Source organism: Anser cygnoides, chromosome 2 (genome assembly GCF_040182565.1).
Source record: "Anser cygnoides isolate HZ-2024a breed goose chromosome 2, Taihu_goose_T2T_genome, whole genome shotgun sequence".
In the NCBI taxonomy this organism is placed as follows: Eukaryota; Metazoa; Chordata; class Aves; order Anseriformes; family Anatidae; genus Anser; species Anser cygnoides.
The window spans coordinates 9,548,033-9,564,545 of record NC_089874.1 but is presented as its reverse complement, the minus strand read 5'-3'; the positions used below and the strand labels follow the sequence as shown (position 1 = coordinate 9,564,545).

The 16,513-nt window shown below is 36.6% G+C and overlaps 1 long non-coding RNA gene across 7 annotated transcripts in view; it reads left to right on the top strand.

The window, feature by feature from the left end:
* Positions 1 to 16,513, top strand: part of LOC106038926 (uncharacterized) — a 52,213-nt gene that overhangs the window by 724 nt on the left and 34,976 nt on the right. For all 7 annotated transcript variants that reach the window (XR_010829059.1, XR_007162736.2, XR_007162734.2 and 4 more), the window contains one exon: positions 39 to 164. This is a non-coding gene — a long non-coding RNA (uncharacterized lncRNA). The remainder of the gene's footprint in view (positions 1 to 38; positions 165 to 16,513) is intronic.

The following is a 16,513-nucleotide window of genomic DNA, read 5'->3' as shown; positions in this document are numbered from 1 at the left end:
GCCTTCATTTGTAATAACGCCTGGTGTGTTTCTTTCAGATCCAGGGCCGTGCAAAGGCACTTTTAGCCAGTAGTAGGAGTATGGGCTTCCTCTGGCTGTTTTCCTGGTTGGAGGCTCTTTATCTCCGAAGTGGAGGACAGGTACAGATGCTGCCTTAAGTCCAGGTGTGCTGTTTCATTAATCTTTTAGGTTTAAATAGTTTTCAAAGTCCTTTTTCAACTGCTACTGACTTGAGAAATTTATTTTCTTGTGGAAGTGACATTTTCCAAGCAGTGAGGCTGTCCTGAGAGTAATCCTTCGAGCAGCATGTAAATGGAGTGATTAATCCACTGGATGCATTTCTTCTCTGTAATTATAAGTAATTACTTTAAATTCAAATCTGCAAATGAGAATACCTCTGTGTACTGTATGAGAAGATGTAAAAAACAACTGAAGTGGCTATCTTTATAATGACGTTAAATCACTGATTGCTTCTAAGGACAAAAAGATAAAATAACAGTTTTTAAAGTGAACTCACAAGTTAGCCTGACACCAAACCTGACTCAGTAGTACCATAAAGGGAGATTTTACAATATATACTTCTAAAGATTGATTAGTAAAAAATTGTACTTATCAAATGAAGTAGAAAACGTGTATTTGTGCTGTCTAAAATTTAGGTGAAATTGTAAATGCTGTAATATCTGCAAAAATAATTGCATTGATTTATAGAAAAATCATTACTATGTATCAATTTTAATACAAACATACTGAAAAAGCCTCTGTCATATACATATTTTGGTTTCACTGTTTATGATCCTTGAACTTGATCCAGCATTCTTGTATCTTTTCAGTATTGCATTTTTTTTTTTGCTTCAGGAATCTTTGACTGAGTTTCTTAAAGTTGCTAATAAGCTGCTTTTTTTTTTTTTTAAAAAAAAAAAAAAGTTGCCTTGTTTTCCATTTCTGTCATACCTCATTAAGGTGATCCTATGCACATGTATGCTTAATTAAGGCTTTTCATTAAAATAAGCCTTTAATCCAAAAGTGCTGGGCCTTAACTAAAACTTAGAGAAGGTTAGCATCATCTCTTATTTCGGTTTTCCCTGTTACTGTACTTACTACTTTTTCTAAACTGAACTATTTGCATTAGCCCCATCTGATACATAGCCAGGAAGAAAATGAAATTCATACTGCAGTCTTCTGGAGAGTAACATGCCTCAATAATTGCCATTTCTTATTAAGTGCCACCTTTTACCAAGACCCTCCACTTAAAATGCAAAAGGTTGCTTTAAACACCCGAGGGACATTAACATAATGAACACGCTGCCTATTTTAAAAGTGACTAATAAGTGACTAATAATACCTGTTTTTATCTATGTGTATAATTTTAAAATATAATTGTACATTAAATAGTGCTGAAATCACAGATCCATCTATAATGGGTGTGTTTTACATTTTTTTTAATTTTTATTTTTTAGGAAGATTTATGAAAAAATGAGAATTTTAGCCACAGGTTAGCAGCATTCGTCTGAGATACCATACAGTGTTGTAAATTTTAAAGCTGTTGTGAAGGAGGAAGGTACAGATTCAATAGTTTCTGGTCTTGTAGTACAAAATGGGCTAGTAGAAGAGCCAATCCATTTTCTTCTTGTAGAGCTGCAACTGAGCTGGGTACTGCTAATTAGCAGAGGCAGGTGGTCTGCTACCATCAATGGGATGAGAGTAATTTTTTGGGAAGAGCTCTTAAGATGTGTTGGTTGAATAAATTTCATACAGACACAGCTAATGCAAAGGTTTGAAGTAAACTTTCTAGTATAGTGATGGTCATGAGCTTCACAGAAAGCTTGTCTTTATGTCATGATACTGTCTGCAACGTGTTTTGACACTTCGTCATGTTTAAAAATATATACATATTTGAGAAGTATGCAGTACTTTTGTGGAGGTTATTTGAAATTTATCAATATTGGCATTGATCAATGGCAGTTTAAAAAAAATATGTTATAAAATACATATTGACATGTCAAATAAAGCCTGTGTTGTAAACAGCAAGAATGGAGAGTGCTGTACCCAGCTAAACCTTTTGTAAGCTTATCCCTGGAAGGGCTGTTACATAGTATTGTTAGAGTGATGTTAGGCTGTCTTATTGTCTCCAAATAAAGCTCCAGAGTGTGGACACTAAATAGGATGGGGAATGACCATTGTGTGTGTAACGATAAAGATTTTTTTTTTTTCATTGGCAATAAGGACAGTTATGCTGCTTGAAAGTGTACAAGCCAATAATTCTTCAAAAAATCAAGTGCGCTGCTGTCATAAATGATGAGAGCTGAGGCTGAATGTGTTAAGGAGGAATTCCAGTTTGAAATACTTCTGCTGGCTGAAGAAGGCAGGTTTTGGCAAATCTGCACATGTGAGCCATGCCTTTGACTCAGCAAGGAACACAATGTCGCAGAGCTTTGTAGTTGCCCAGTTTATTTTTTTTAAGAGAACTGACTCAGACAATTATAAAAATACAGCAGCTGCTCTATTTTCTCAGAAGTTTGAAATTCTTTTACCTCATTTACTGTTTGTTCACATATAGAAATATATACATTTAATATATATGTGTTTGTATATCTGTGTACACAAACATACATTATACATTTTTCTTTGTTGTACTATTGGTTTACTTTTTACCTTTTCTGTGAGTTTCTGCTAACTTTCATGCATGTGCTTTCAACTCAAAATGCAAGCTGCGTACTTTTAGTTTTTAAGGGTAGTAGAGATGTTATTAGTACCCATTTAGAACCCTTTCAAGTCAATGAAAAGGCTGTCATTAGTTTATAGTCGAATTCCGAATCCGTAAGTAAATATTATTTCTGTGAGTAAATATTAAGTAAATATTGTTTCCTTCTTGGGGAAGAAAAGCTTAATTTAAGGGGAAATTTGTGTATGTGAACTTTTGGAAAAAATTTAGATTCCAAGGCAAATGCGGTTTCATGCATGACCTTTGATTTTTATTGAATGAGGGTCAGAGTGAAATTTTTTTGCACCCCAATAATACACATATTAGTGAGGATTTATAGAACTGTAGTGCCTTGTATTTGTAGAAATAAATATCTCAAATATATTATAAGAATACATTGAGAATGACTTAGGTCATATTATTGTAAAAATGAACAAAATCAAAACACCTTGTTTGCAGTTTTTCTTATGCTTGTCTTTATTAACTGTGTATGCTACTGGAATGAGTAACACTAATGGGTAATACTGTAGATGCATGTTTAGTTTTGGATGTATCTGTAAAGTGCTGTGTATATTCTAATCTGTAATTTACAGTTAGCAGATGAATATTTGCTTAGTGTAAACATTTTCAATTTTGTGGGAAATCGATTTAATTAAGTAAAGGCTGAATTTTCTACAAGCGTGTACTATGGTACAAATCTCAAATTCATACAATTGCCTGCATTTAATGCACTGATATTGTTTCTTCCTCTCTGTTTGTCTTTTAAGAGGTTCTCATTCCTTGAGGATGAAGTAAAGCTCTGGTTCCATCACTGCAGTCTTCAGAATTAGCACTGAAAACACAGGATTCTTTTCCTGGGTTGATGAAAGTAATTTCTTGTTTGCTGTGTCAAACAAAGCATGCTATTTGTCACATTGTGGTTTGTGTATCTTTTTAGAAGCTTTCAACTTTGATCTGAGTCAAGGTACACTCAGTAGCACAGATGACAGAAGTAACAAACCAGTGATGTGCATTGTCATTCCTACAAACTCTTTAAGTCAACAAATACTGAGACTTAGATGTAGAAAACCATATGCTTTTGAGGGGGCTTGTGCATTCTTGTGAGAAAATGCAGACCTTTGCTTTTCTTGTTTCAGACAAAGGTGTGGAACAATTTATTAGTTAAGGATTCAGTTCAGTGTCTGCAATCAAAAGGTGCCTCTTCTAGATGAGATTCTGGCCCTTGCTTATATTTTCTAGGTAAACAGTTGCATTTAAAAGACATTGTAGATGTGGGCTCAGTAGCACATAAAAGCTGCTGTCTTCAAACTGTCATCACAGAGGTTTTCAGTGTGCTTTTAATACTTCCAGCACTGGTGTTTGTGTCTCTTTCTCCCTCTCTCTCTCTCTCTCTCTCTCTCTCTCTCTATGTTAAATGCTATTTGAAGCAGTGTTTTTCTTCCCTGATTTTTTTTTTCTTTAATGTAACTTTCACCTGCCTTTTACCTCTTCTGTCTTTAGAGAAGTTAACATTGGGTGTAGTAAGACAGAGGGCTAGAAAACCGTTTCACAAAATTATTTTAAGAGGGAATGGAAAAAAGACAATCATAAAAACATGCAATAGTTCTGAATGGTTGTTCTGTTTCATTCTGAAAGTTATGTCATATCACATCTTAAAACTTTCAGGTCTGAAGTTCAGTTTGATCATCTAGTCTGACCTTTTAAGACTATGCAAAGAATTTTATACAGCTAGTAAAGTTTAGAACTTAACACATTTGTTTCATTAAAGCATATTTTTCAGAAAGCCAGTCAGTCTTCAGCTAAAAGTTTCATAACTTAAGGAGGGTGTTGTTTGTTCAAGTGGTTAATCATTGTGACTGTTATTCTTTATTATATCTCATTTGAATTTGTCTGGCATCAGCTTGTAGTCATTTGCTCTTTTTATGTCTTTCTCAGCTAGGCTGAAGGGCTTTTTATTTACTGGTATTTTCTTCTTGAAAAGATACATTAACACTGTCAGCAAGTCATCCCTCAGTTTTTGTTGCTAATCTGAATAGATTGGGCTTGTCAAACCACTCTTAAAACATTTGCGTAGGCCTAAAATATTTTCATGTCTTATTTTCTTCCCTGTACATTCATCTTCTTTTAGCAATTAAGATACCTAAACTCTATAGTACTCTTAGTTTCATCAACACCTTATACAACACCTTATACAAAAGAAAAATGTTTCTTATTTTTGCTTAGTATATATGTTTCCTGGTGCAAACATCTTAGAACAGAAGTGTAGGCAGCACAAAACTTTCTTCATTACTATTTTCCCAAAATTTTCTTCTTTTAATATTTTTAGATGAAAATGTCCTATTCCTTAACTGCTGTAGAGACCTCTCATCATTGCAAAATATAACCAGAAATAGGAGATATAGTAAGCTGCTGCTGCTGCAGCAGAGTGAAGAAACACTTTTTAAAGAGGAACATTTCAATAAAGTAGTAAAATTTGCAAATACTTAGTAGAATGATGTAAAGAGCTTAAAGGAAACTCTGGATAAGGCTTAATATCTGGCATCAAGAAAATACTGAAGTAACTTATCACTTGTGAAATATGGTGCTCATGAAAACAATCAAATGAGGTACAGTAACTCATCTGTATACTTTGTAGGAAAGACAGATTGGGATTTGGAAGTGGGTGACTGGTTCTATAAATCCCATAGTTTTTCTCAGGCAAGAAAAGTGAAGAGTGGATAAGACTATAAGAATATCTGGGTTAAATAATACCTTGATCAGAGTGAGCATGACACTAAAGAGCACAAAGCAAAGACTTTTTTTTTCTCCAGTGGGAATTTAAGGAAAATGTGAGTAGGTAGAGGTGAATAGCATCATTCCATGTCATGTCAAAATGTGACACACAACACAGTATAAACCAAGCAACGTAGAAACATAAACTTTGTAATAATCTAAATCTCGGAATGCAAGTTTTGATATGTATTCCAAACAATAGGTTTTTATTATTATTTCAAAGGCACATCCTTCTAATATAAAGGTAATTCATCTCAAATAAATTACAGGGAATCTGAAGAATGCCTAGAGATACAGTGATAATGTGCTGAAAGTATGACAGGAAATGTGCCATGGTGATTCCTCATACAAAGGGAACAAACTGAAAGGACAAAGAACTTAAGCAGGAACAAAGTATTTTGGTTGCTGAGAACTTCAGAGCAGATTGAAAAGAAACTACCAACCCTAGTGCTGCTATTTACAAACAGCAAAGGCTGCCAAAAGTAGTGATGTATATATGGGGTTTGCACCAACCTAAGGAATTAATGACAGGTAAAGTCAGAACATGTGGCTTCCATCCAAGGAATCTGAAGGAGCTAAAGAACTGCTAACTGAATTCTTATTAAACGTAGGTGATTAATCAGGAAAATGTAATCTGATAGAGCAAAACTGAAGTTAGTCAGCTTCAGGCAAAACAGTTTGGGTGAAATGGTTCTGAGAATGATTCCAGAAATTAGAATGGTGAACCTTACTTCAGTGTCAGGAAACTTAATTGCTAAAATCATGAAAGATTCAAAAATCCACAAAACCAAACAAGCAAACAATTGTAAAGAGCCTTTATGGAATGTAATTCTAAGAAGAAGCTGATGTGACTGTTGCAACAGTGTATCTTGCTGCTCCAGCAAGTACCTTTTAAAGTAGAATCATATAAAAAGAATTTGATAGCTAGGTTGAAAAAAAGCAAACACAGGGTAGAAACTAGATTAGAGATGGAAAGAAAAATATTTCATCAGGAAAATAAACCAGTCAGTGGAGCATCACAGGATTTTTGTGGGTGCTTTTAAACTGCCAATGAGTCAAATCATATGCCACCTCTCGTTCTGAAGCAGTACAGCAGCGTTTGCAAAACAGCACTAGTAAGCAAGTCTTAATACCTGAGATGTAGTGCTCTATGTGTTTCCTTCCTGCATCATGCCAAACCACGGAGATATAGCGGCCATGGTCAGCAGTGGCACTGAGCTTTATCTGTGGCACTCTGTTGTGAATTATGTTTGAAGGAGAGGCTAGAAGTTGTGACTAATGACATCCCAATTTGCTGATGAAACAAAATAAAGTATTTTATCACTACATTTCGAAGATAAAAAAGAAAAAAAAACCGACAATGGCAAACACAGGAAAGGTCAAGAGGGAAAATAGAAGTGATTAGAGGCATGTGGGGAGCTTCTTTACAAGTAAATTAACAAGAATGGTCCAGATTTGCAGCTGATGAAAATTGGCATGGTTCCACTAGAATTAATGGCACTGTGCCAATTTACACCAGCAGAGAATCTACCCCAATGCCTTTTTAATATGAGAAAAACAGGGTGATTATAGCACAGACCTAGAGTAAGAGAGCAACCTAATTACAAAAGCAAGGATGCAAAGGTTAAGACGTGCCAGAATTGATACTACATTTCTTCTTTAGAGCTGTCATCGTTTTGTAGATTAAGATCAATTTTATAGTTAATGCAAAGTCTCTTCCTCTTTTTTGCATAGGTTTCTCTTCTTGCGTTCCAGTTTGCTCCAGTCTAGCCCTTCCTCCTGCCTTCTCCCAGTTCTTGTTCTGTGCTCCTTTGGCATGACATTTTCCTATCCGTTCTGGTTAGGTGCCACAGAGTCAAAAGGGGAGCAGCTGAAGCACAGGAGACAGCAGGAATGCCTCTACAGGCATCAGGTGTGCCTGTTGGTCATGCCCACATTAGCTTTAAGGTAGGGAACTTAAAGGAACTCAACTCTTGCCAATACGTCTCTGAAACACAGGGTTAGTGCGGGCTGCAAAGTCTTCCTGGAAAACTAGGTTAACACTTAGGTGTTCGGCCCCCACTGAATTTAAGGCAGGCACTGGTATCCCCTGGCTGCAGAGAAAGTCCTATGTAGACTTTCAGGAAGAGGGTAGAGAGCAGTCAGTAAACTTCTGGTGTTAAAATATGGTCAATGGGATTTGATTTTCAGAGCTTTGGGAGGATGGAACATGTTAGCAGTAGACAGAGGCTTCCAAATCTGCCAACTGACAAGAATCCCTCAAGCATGTGTAGAAGGATATGCCCAAATTTTATCTTTCTTCTGCAATTGTGACACCAATAGTATCAGTGAAAAGCACAATATTTTGAATGTAGACAAAGCATTTTTTGCCACGTTCAGAAGACTTTTGCAGAAACTTTCCAGAAAATATTCTTCCTGAGACAGGAACCTGGCACGGAAAACAGCTGAAGTTTGGCAAGGTTATAAGCAACTGAAAAAAATGTAATAAAGTGGTGTTAAACTACTTAATTATAAAAATAGTTACCACATAAATAATTTGCATAGTGAAGACATGCTTGATGCAGCTAATTGCATTTCCTGATATTACCCAAAATAAAACATGAGTTAATGAGAGGGAAACAGAAAGTTAATGAGAGTTAGTAAGATAGAAGAAAATGTGCGTAGAGACATATCCACGTGGGGGAGAGAGAGAGAATCTTTTGTAGGGCAAGCTGCTGCACAGAGTAGTAATTCCTTCTGTAATTCAATTTCTCCCTGTAAAATTTCCTTTTGTTTTACTAATCCCTCATCATTTTATAAACTCTTATTATAATCTTTCTTCTCATTTGCCCTTGCCTCTCAACCTTATATTATTTTATTTTTATGGCTTGAGTGGAAAGTCATTCAAGAAGTCAGTGTGTTCATCTTGGAGAGGAGGGGGTGGCTAAGAATCTGGCAGTGCACTTGCTGGACATTGTTAATAACTGTCCTCAGCTTGTGTGCATATTCAGCTTGATAGGGTGTACGCTGATTTTTGGGGATAGTTACTGAAGTACAATTTCAGTTTGGATAATTAGTATTCAAAAAATAGTAATAGGTACTATTAGCAGTACATATGGCAGCCATACAAGTTCAGATAAAACCAAGATTTTTCTCTTAGCACTGAATTGCATAATAATAGATATTTTAAAGGGATCGTTTCTTCTTCTAAAACAGAAGTCACAACCAGCAGGTCAAGGGAGGTGATTCTCCCCCTCTACTCTGCTTTCTTAAGACCTCACATGGAGTGCTGCATTCAGTTCTAGGGACCCCAGCACATGAGGGACATGGACCTGTTGGAGTGAGTCCAGAGGAGGGCCAAGAGGATGATGAGAGGGCTGGAGCACCTCTCCTATGAAGAGAAGCTCAGAAAGCTGGGGTTGTTCAGCCTGGAGAAGAGGAGGCTCTGGAGAGATGTTACAGTGGCCTTCCAGTACCTAAAGAGGGCCTACAGGAAAGGTGGGGAGGGACTCTTTGTAAGTGCATGTATTGATAGGGCAAGGGATAATGGATTTAAACTGAAAGAGGGTAGATTTAGATTAGATATTGGGAAGAATTTTTTCACTCAGCAGGTGATGAAGCCCTGGCCCAGGCTGCCCAGAGGAGCTGTGGCTGCCCCATCCCTGGCAGTGCCCAAGGCCAGGCTGGATGGGGCTGGGGGCGGCCTGGGCTGGTGGGAGGGGTCCGTGCGCATGGCAGGGGGTTGGAACTGGATGGGCTTTATGGTACCTTCCAACCGAAACCATTCTGTGGTTCTGTGTTTAATATTTTAGAAGCTAGTCACAGGGCTATTGGTGCACTCATGTGCCCTAGCATTTCTAACATTTCTTATTAAAACATAGTGAAAAGATAGTAAGGCTATGTCTTCATCCTCCATTTAGAACTACCTAATGATCTAATATTTATAATTAGAGTTTATCTCATTAAGGTAGAAGAACCAATAAAAGATTTATTGTATAGGAAACACATAAACACTGTTGCTAATATTGTTAGTGTTGTAGCTATTGTGCCACTTTGAGGCTTATGTGCCTCAGAGAAAATAAACATTTATTCCAAGAACATCTGTTTATCTAATAAAAGTTATTAAGTCTCTTTACATATATTCTCTCTCCTAAATAGTGTTTTGCATTTTTTTTTTTAAAGGTTATACTTCAGTCTTGGAAGAATGAGTTTAAAATCATACATTCTGTCATAGTTATGCTAACATATATAGTGCATGTGATTCAAAAAGTAAATCGCAATTTAGGTTTAGCTTTTCGATGGTCAATACTAGTGGAAAGGTAGTTGAACTGTTCTTGTTGGATGAGATTTTCTCCAATGTTTAAGCCACTAATAAACCCCCCAGTTAAGCTCTTCATAGGAAACTTAAGAATTGACTGATGGGAGTCACATGGTTAAATCAGTGCTCGTTATTCATAATTTATTCAACGGTTGATGGAAAAAAATTGTCCAATTATTTGACAAATACTGCTTGGCAAGATGATTTACAGAGAATAATGCAAGTATTTGTTGAAGAATTTAAAGTGACAAAAAATGCCAAAATTACGGCCTTTATTCTCAATGCAGTGATTAGAGCTGATTGAATGATATTCAGACAGTTTGACTAATTTTGAATAGTCCTTACACAGGCAATATTCCCATTGACTTCAGCTGGAATTTTGCCAGAGTAAGGACTACAGGATTGGACCTTTGAGTGTAAATGTCTTGAAAGGGTCCCTTTATAAAGCACCAGCTTAAATTCTGAACTGCAGTGAAAACCCATTTTCACTTCTCTCTTACTTTGCCTGCTCTGTGGAATTGCTCTGTATGAATGTTAATCCCATTCCCTCTTTATCAGTAGAGGGTGCTATGGGAGTTTTGTGCTCTCCAGTAGCCTTTTGTTTATGCACAGTTCAATCTAATTTAAGTAGAACTGACCATTTCAATGGGAGTCAAGTGTGTATTTAAATGGTGTGTGGGAGAGCCATAATTTAATGGCAAACCATTTCCTTAATTGATTCAAGTTATAGAAGGGAGACATTTTAAAGTGGATAGTTTCAGATTCCTGGCCTCTACCCCCATACCCTCCTAAATGGGTCACTGAACATTGTCTTATACTCTTGTGTGATAAATGATAGAATTTTCATGTAGTTTTGAAAGGCAGGTTCAGTATTCCAAGTTATTAGAAACTCATAATGAACTAATATTTTTGTGTTCCTTGACTTTTTAAGTTCCTGAATTTTAGTAGGACTTTAATACAAAAAGGTGTTTACAAATCCCTGACATGAAAATACTCAGAAGTAGAAAAATGGTTTTTGGTAAGCCACTATATCATGGTAAGTAACACGAGTGTAAAGGTTGTCAAGTCAAGTGTAGAGAAAACAGAAAATACATAGGCATTCTTAATTCGGGTAATTTTTCTGATTGTTCATCCACATCCCAACAGGGATATTAAATTACATGATTGCATAGTTACTTTTTTCTGTGAGGTCTGTGCCTTTAACACATACAATAGACACCAATGAATAGGAGCTTTATTAAATGTTTCTTTTTATCTGAATTGCTCAGTGTATGACACTGAGTTATTTGCTGCACACCGTTCCATCCAGAATTGAATGCATGATTATCGACTTCCTCAAGTACCTTTCTATAGCACTGCCATAAGAGGGTGGTTTATTAATGCTTTGGTTAATCACAGTTTAAAGTATTTTTGCTATTTAACAGACAGGGACAGAAAAAAAAAAGGTGAAATGCAGGATAAAAGTGATCACTAATTTTGTCAATTTAATTTAAGATGCCTTAAATGTGATACATTTCAGAATATTTTGTGCTTCTTGCTTCTTGTGGCCAAAGCAGATCTGTAGATGATTCCTGATGCAGTTCTGAATCCTCAGCCTTTTCATAAATCAGATTTTGTAATCTCAGAAAATCTGTATTTTCAGAAAATAAGGGCCATACAATCAGTATTCAGCAGTGAAAAGTTCAGGACAGTTTAGTCAGCAGTGTACAGGCTGTGGTCAAAACTGAACAGACTCCAGAACCTGAGGATGATATTACATCTTTTAATCTTGAGACCGTGTTTTTTCCTTTCCTTATGCTCTGCCTGCCTTTCGACTTCTGCTGTAAATGAGAGAGCATCTTAAATATAGCAGTCTTATTTCGTGCATAGCTGTGGTGAGTTCCCAGTCTATTGGCCACTTGCTACACTGAATGAAATGGTTTTATGCGGACAAATATCCAATAGTTAAAACTAGCGAGCGGCTAGGGTAGAGTTCAGGAAGGACTCCAGAGCCTTGGTATTTCTGTTTGGGTTTAATATTTATAAAGTCACCCTTTAGAGGGAAACAAAACTTCCAAATAATTGGAAAAGTTGTTGTGAAGCTGCATACCTATCCACATACCTATCTCACATCTGAGATCCTTGGGCCAAAATCCTTGGATGCACTGCACAGCCGGCTGCCATTTGTTTTTCTTCTTTATTTGGCCCAGCTTCTGCTGCGTGCTTTGTAATTGAGTTGTTTTATCCAATCATCCCCAAACTTTTCTGCCTGTTCCTCATTCCACTGTGTGTAATTTGCAATATTCCTTTCTAAACACGACCGAGGAGAGGAAGGGTAACAGACGGATGCAATAAAAAGCACAGAGGGAAGAAAATTTACTGCTTTCAGTCCTAGGCAGTGGGTCTGGTGGATGCAAGCAGGCAGAAAGTCTTGCAAAGTTCTGCGGGGAATGGGCCTGCAATATGGGGAGGATGGGGCATGCATGGTCCAGCTGGCCCAACAAATTTAAGTGGGTGGAGCATGCCTCTTATTATCTGCTATACAGTTAAAATTTCCACTCAGCATGTGTAGGCAGATTCAGAAAAGCTCAGAACTTGGCTGAATATGTGGACATTTTCATAAGAATAACAGCATATTGACGCTACAGCAACTACTATGCCATGTTTCCAAATCCAGATCTGAGTCATGGAGTGAGTTGTAGCATCTCCACCAAACAGCTGTAAAAGGTGTTTTTTCTTAAAAACAAAACAAAACAAAAAAAAAAACCCACAACATCATCGGGGGGACGGGGGAAAGAAATGCATTCATCCTCTCATCACTGAGAAAACAGAAATGTTTTAGCTCAAACTTCCTCAAAAACTTCAGCATTAGCCAGAGGTATTTTCAAAAATTTAATCTGAACCTTTACAAATTGAGGAGGCTGTGAACTCCTGGAAAGAGCGTCTTTTAATGGGAACTCTGGGACAGGCCTTGTTTAAGAGTACTGTCCTCAGCACAGTGCTTAGGGTGTTGTCTATTGTAAACTCTAAGCTTCTGCTGGTGAGAACACTTTGTATGTTACTTTTGTAGTGCCTCCTCTCCCCCTCAGAAATACATATTTTAATGTACTCCAGTCCTTGTTAGTTCTACTTCACACACAAATTTGGTTTTCTCTGGCACAATCAAAAGCCCTTTTATTATGGCTTTGAAATGCAAAGGTGACTTCCATATTGTCTGAGACCGATGATAGAATGGGTGTAAGCTGATGAGTTCCTCAAAAATGCTTACAATAAAAAAAAAAAAAAGGCTTTCTAAATTGAAGACTATTCATCTTTTGTTTGATGCTGGCTGTAACTAATCAGTGTTCTCCAATTCCAAGTGTATATGACTAGAAATTTTGCTATTGCTCATTTTCGCTGTTATATTCTTAGTCCTTCCAATAACCAAATTTTCTCATAGGTTGAGTTAATGTCATTTCTTCTTACTGGTCTCTAGAAGGCTGTCTTCCTTTCCAGCTACTAAATAGAAATGTCATTTTTAAGGATATTATAACTGTGTCATGGCTTTTAAATACAGTAATTCTGTATTTAGGATATTATTTTGTAAAAGTGATATAACACTCTTTTTAAACCTAATGCTAGAGGAAAAGGTTTGGCTTGTTATTTGTTTATATTCACTGGGGATTTTAAGTGGTGATCTGTACTAGAAAATTTCCTAGCAAATCTATTACCCCAACTGGACATTTATACTGAAGGGACTAGTAACATCTAGTCAATGACCAAGCCCATTGGTATTTAACTTGAAAACAAGGCTGTTCAAAGCATGTCTGTATCTATAATTCAGCTGCGGAAGAGAGAGAGGTCAGATTTAGTTATTCTAAAACACTTTTTTCTTAGGGCTTGATCCACGCCCAGTGTTGACCCCCTGTGTTGGAGCTTTGAACGGTAGACTGTGACGGTTCATTCAGTGTTATGTCTTTAGAGATGACCCAACCAAAGCTTGTAGACATCCCCCAATATATATATATATATATATATATATTTTACTCAAATATTGTCTATGTTTTTCTGTCTCTAAAAGTCTCTAAACCAAAGCTCAGCTTCTCCAACAACTTTTGAATTCATTCTTAGAGGGGATTTATCTATATTTATATATTTTCAGGTATGTAGTATCTTTTCGTTGTTAAGGCCCCCAGAATTGTAGGCATTTTCCAAGTGAAGATCCCTGTACCGGTGAAGGCAATGTTATCTTGTCATTTGCTTTTGTATACGGTATACCATTTTGTAGACCATTTTTCTCATATGCATCAAGAATGTTAGGTAATGATGGAGATTTTTCATTCCATGTCAATATTAGGATATGCAAGTGTTTTTACTATTGTAATTCTCTTTAAGAGTTTCGGAGCACTGAAGCATAAGCAGTCAGGAGACACTAAACTGATACAAATACTTGCTCATCAGGAGGAGCTTTCTTGCAGGGTTTTGTAGCACACAAAAATTTTTATTTTATTCATTTTTACTGTTGTAAAAAATCTCTTTAACCTACACTTCTGCAGGCTGCAATAAGGTAGACAACAATTTTTCCACATGCATTCCTAGTTTGTTCAGGTAACTTGTGAAATTATTGACACCAAACTTAATGCTGATCCTTGCTTTTCTTTATTTTAATTGTTGTCAATCTCTTCTGCCATGCAGTACGTTTGTATTTTGTTATACTGAGTGAGAGCAGAAGTTGTCCTTGTGGAGGCCTGCTAATCACTTCCCTTTGCCCTACACTTTTCTATTCACAAGGGCCTTCTTTCTTTAATATCCTCTCTGTCCAATAAACAGCTCCTTTCCAGTGCTGGGGATGTTAAACTTGTAGATTAGGTCATCAAAGGCATTCTTAAATCTCAGGCAAATTATATCTAAATCTGTTTGATATCAACCTTTATCAGATTCACATTGCATAGAGTCATATGAGTGTTTTCCCATTTGCATGTCTCAATTAATATTTCTGATACCATTCTACTAATTTTGTTTCTTTTTAAGCCTACCAGTAAATAAGACTCCCCTCCCCCCCTTTTTTTTGATTATTTTTATATAAACTCCCATGTTGAAAGCATTTGAGCATTCTTGTCAAGAAGAATGGGAAAAGGAGGTGCTACAGAAGGAAAAACTTAAATGGGTGAAGGAATTGGAAGAAAGAAAGCAGAAAAGAAAGGAAAGAAGCCTTGTTGTTGATTTCCCACCCATAAATGGTTTATAATTAAGAGTCACAGCTTCATGTGGAAGGAATATGTTTGTTCTTTCATTACATCATATATGCAATGTAATATCATTTTGTCTGGACATTGTACAATATATTAACTATACCTGTCAAGTATTTATTAACTATCCATGTGCAATAGTGTTGATTTGGATTTTGTCTTGAACACCAAAGTAACTAGAATATTTTGTTCACGATGATCCAAAACCTTCAGGGGGTCTGATCTTTCCAATCTGAGTCATTTGGACAACACAACAAAATCAAAAGGCCTGGATGTTGTGAGGGCAGCATGTATAAATATAAAACACTGTGAATAAAATTCAGTAAAACAAATCACACACACACAAAAAAATCTAAGGTTTTTCTTCATATGATTAAGTAAGTTCACTAATTGTCTTGCCTGCTCCTATCAGGAGAAACCAGACAAAAGAAGACTTGCATATGTATGCTAGACATGCTATTGTGATTCTTCCTTATTTCCTAATAAAGCCTTACAAGGAATTGGGATCTAAAATTCTAAGTCCCATCTGTCTTCTTCTTGATGCCAAAGGTAGACTGGAAACTACCAAAATATACCCCCTTTTCTCTAAACAGCATAGGAAATTCCAATTTCTCCTGCTTATGGAAGCTTAGACTTTGTTGAAAGGCCACCTGAGGTCATTATGTATTACATTATCTCCCAGTCCCTTTATCCCAGGAATTCCAGGAAGTCATTTATCTCATGATACAATAGCCTTCGGTCAACAGCTTGTACTCTTTGTACAAAAAGTAGATAATGGCCACTACTAACAATATTGTCATGGGAGTATGGGTTGTAAATCCCTCCCAGGAAGCTGGGCAAATACCTGAGTATTTAGCATTAATATTTGAGCTAACTTCATTGAAGGTAGCTGTTGCAGGGCCTTGTGTGTGGCAATGACAATGGAGTAGACATTGTGCCAATGCACGTAAACTTTAAGGAGATGTTTGCCAGCATAAACTCCACTCATTTAACTACCGGCCACATTTCTCTAATGTGGAAAAATGTGATGGAGAAAATTGTCCACATTACACAAGCAATTCCATTACTATTCTTGAATGCTAATCAAGGATGGCTGACATTTTGTCATTGTGAATAGTATTTCGTAATGCTGATGTTATCAGGTTGCTGCTTAATTCTTCATCTGTCACCTCTGACCTTATCCTAGTGCTGGTTGAATAAATACACACCCTTCCTTGTAAGCATTTATAGAACAGTCAAAGAATTGTCTTATATTTCATTTATTCTGTCTGTAATGGCCCACTATCGTTCTTTAAAGAGCCTCTTGATGTCATATTTCTATCATCCATGTAAGTGAAAGAACATAGCTGAGATTTGAAGTTCAGAATCATGTAGTGTTTTGATGTTCACTTTTCTCTGTGGTACTGCATTTACAAAATGCTGTACGTCATTGCAAAACAAAGAAAAGCAAAGGAAAACAGCTTCTGTTACTTTTTTATTTAGTGCTTGGAGAAACTCTGAGAACTGCTTCCGTGGAGACTGAAGTCTGTTGCTTAG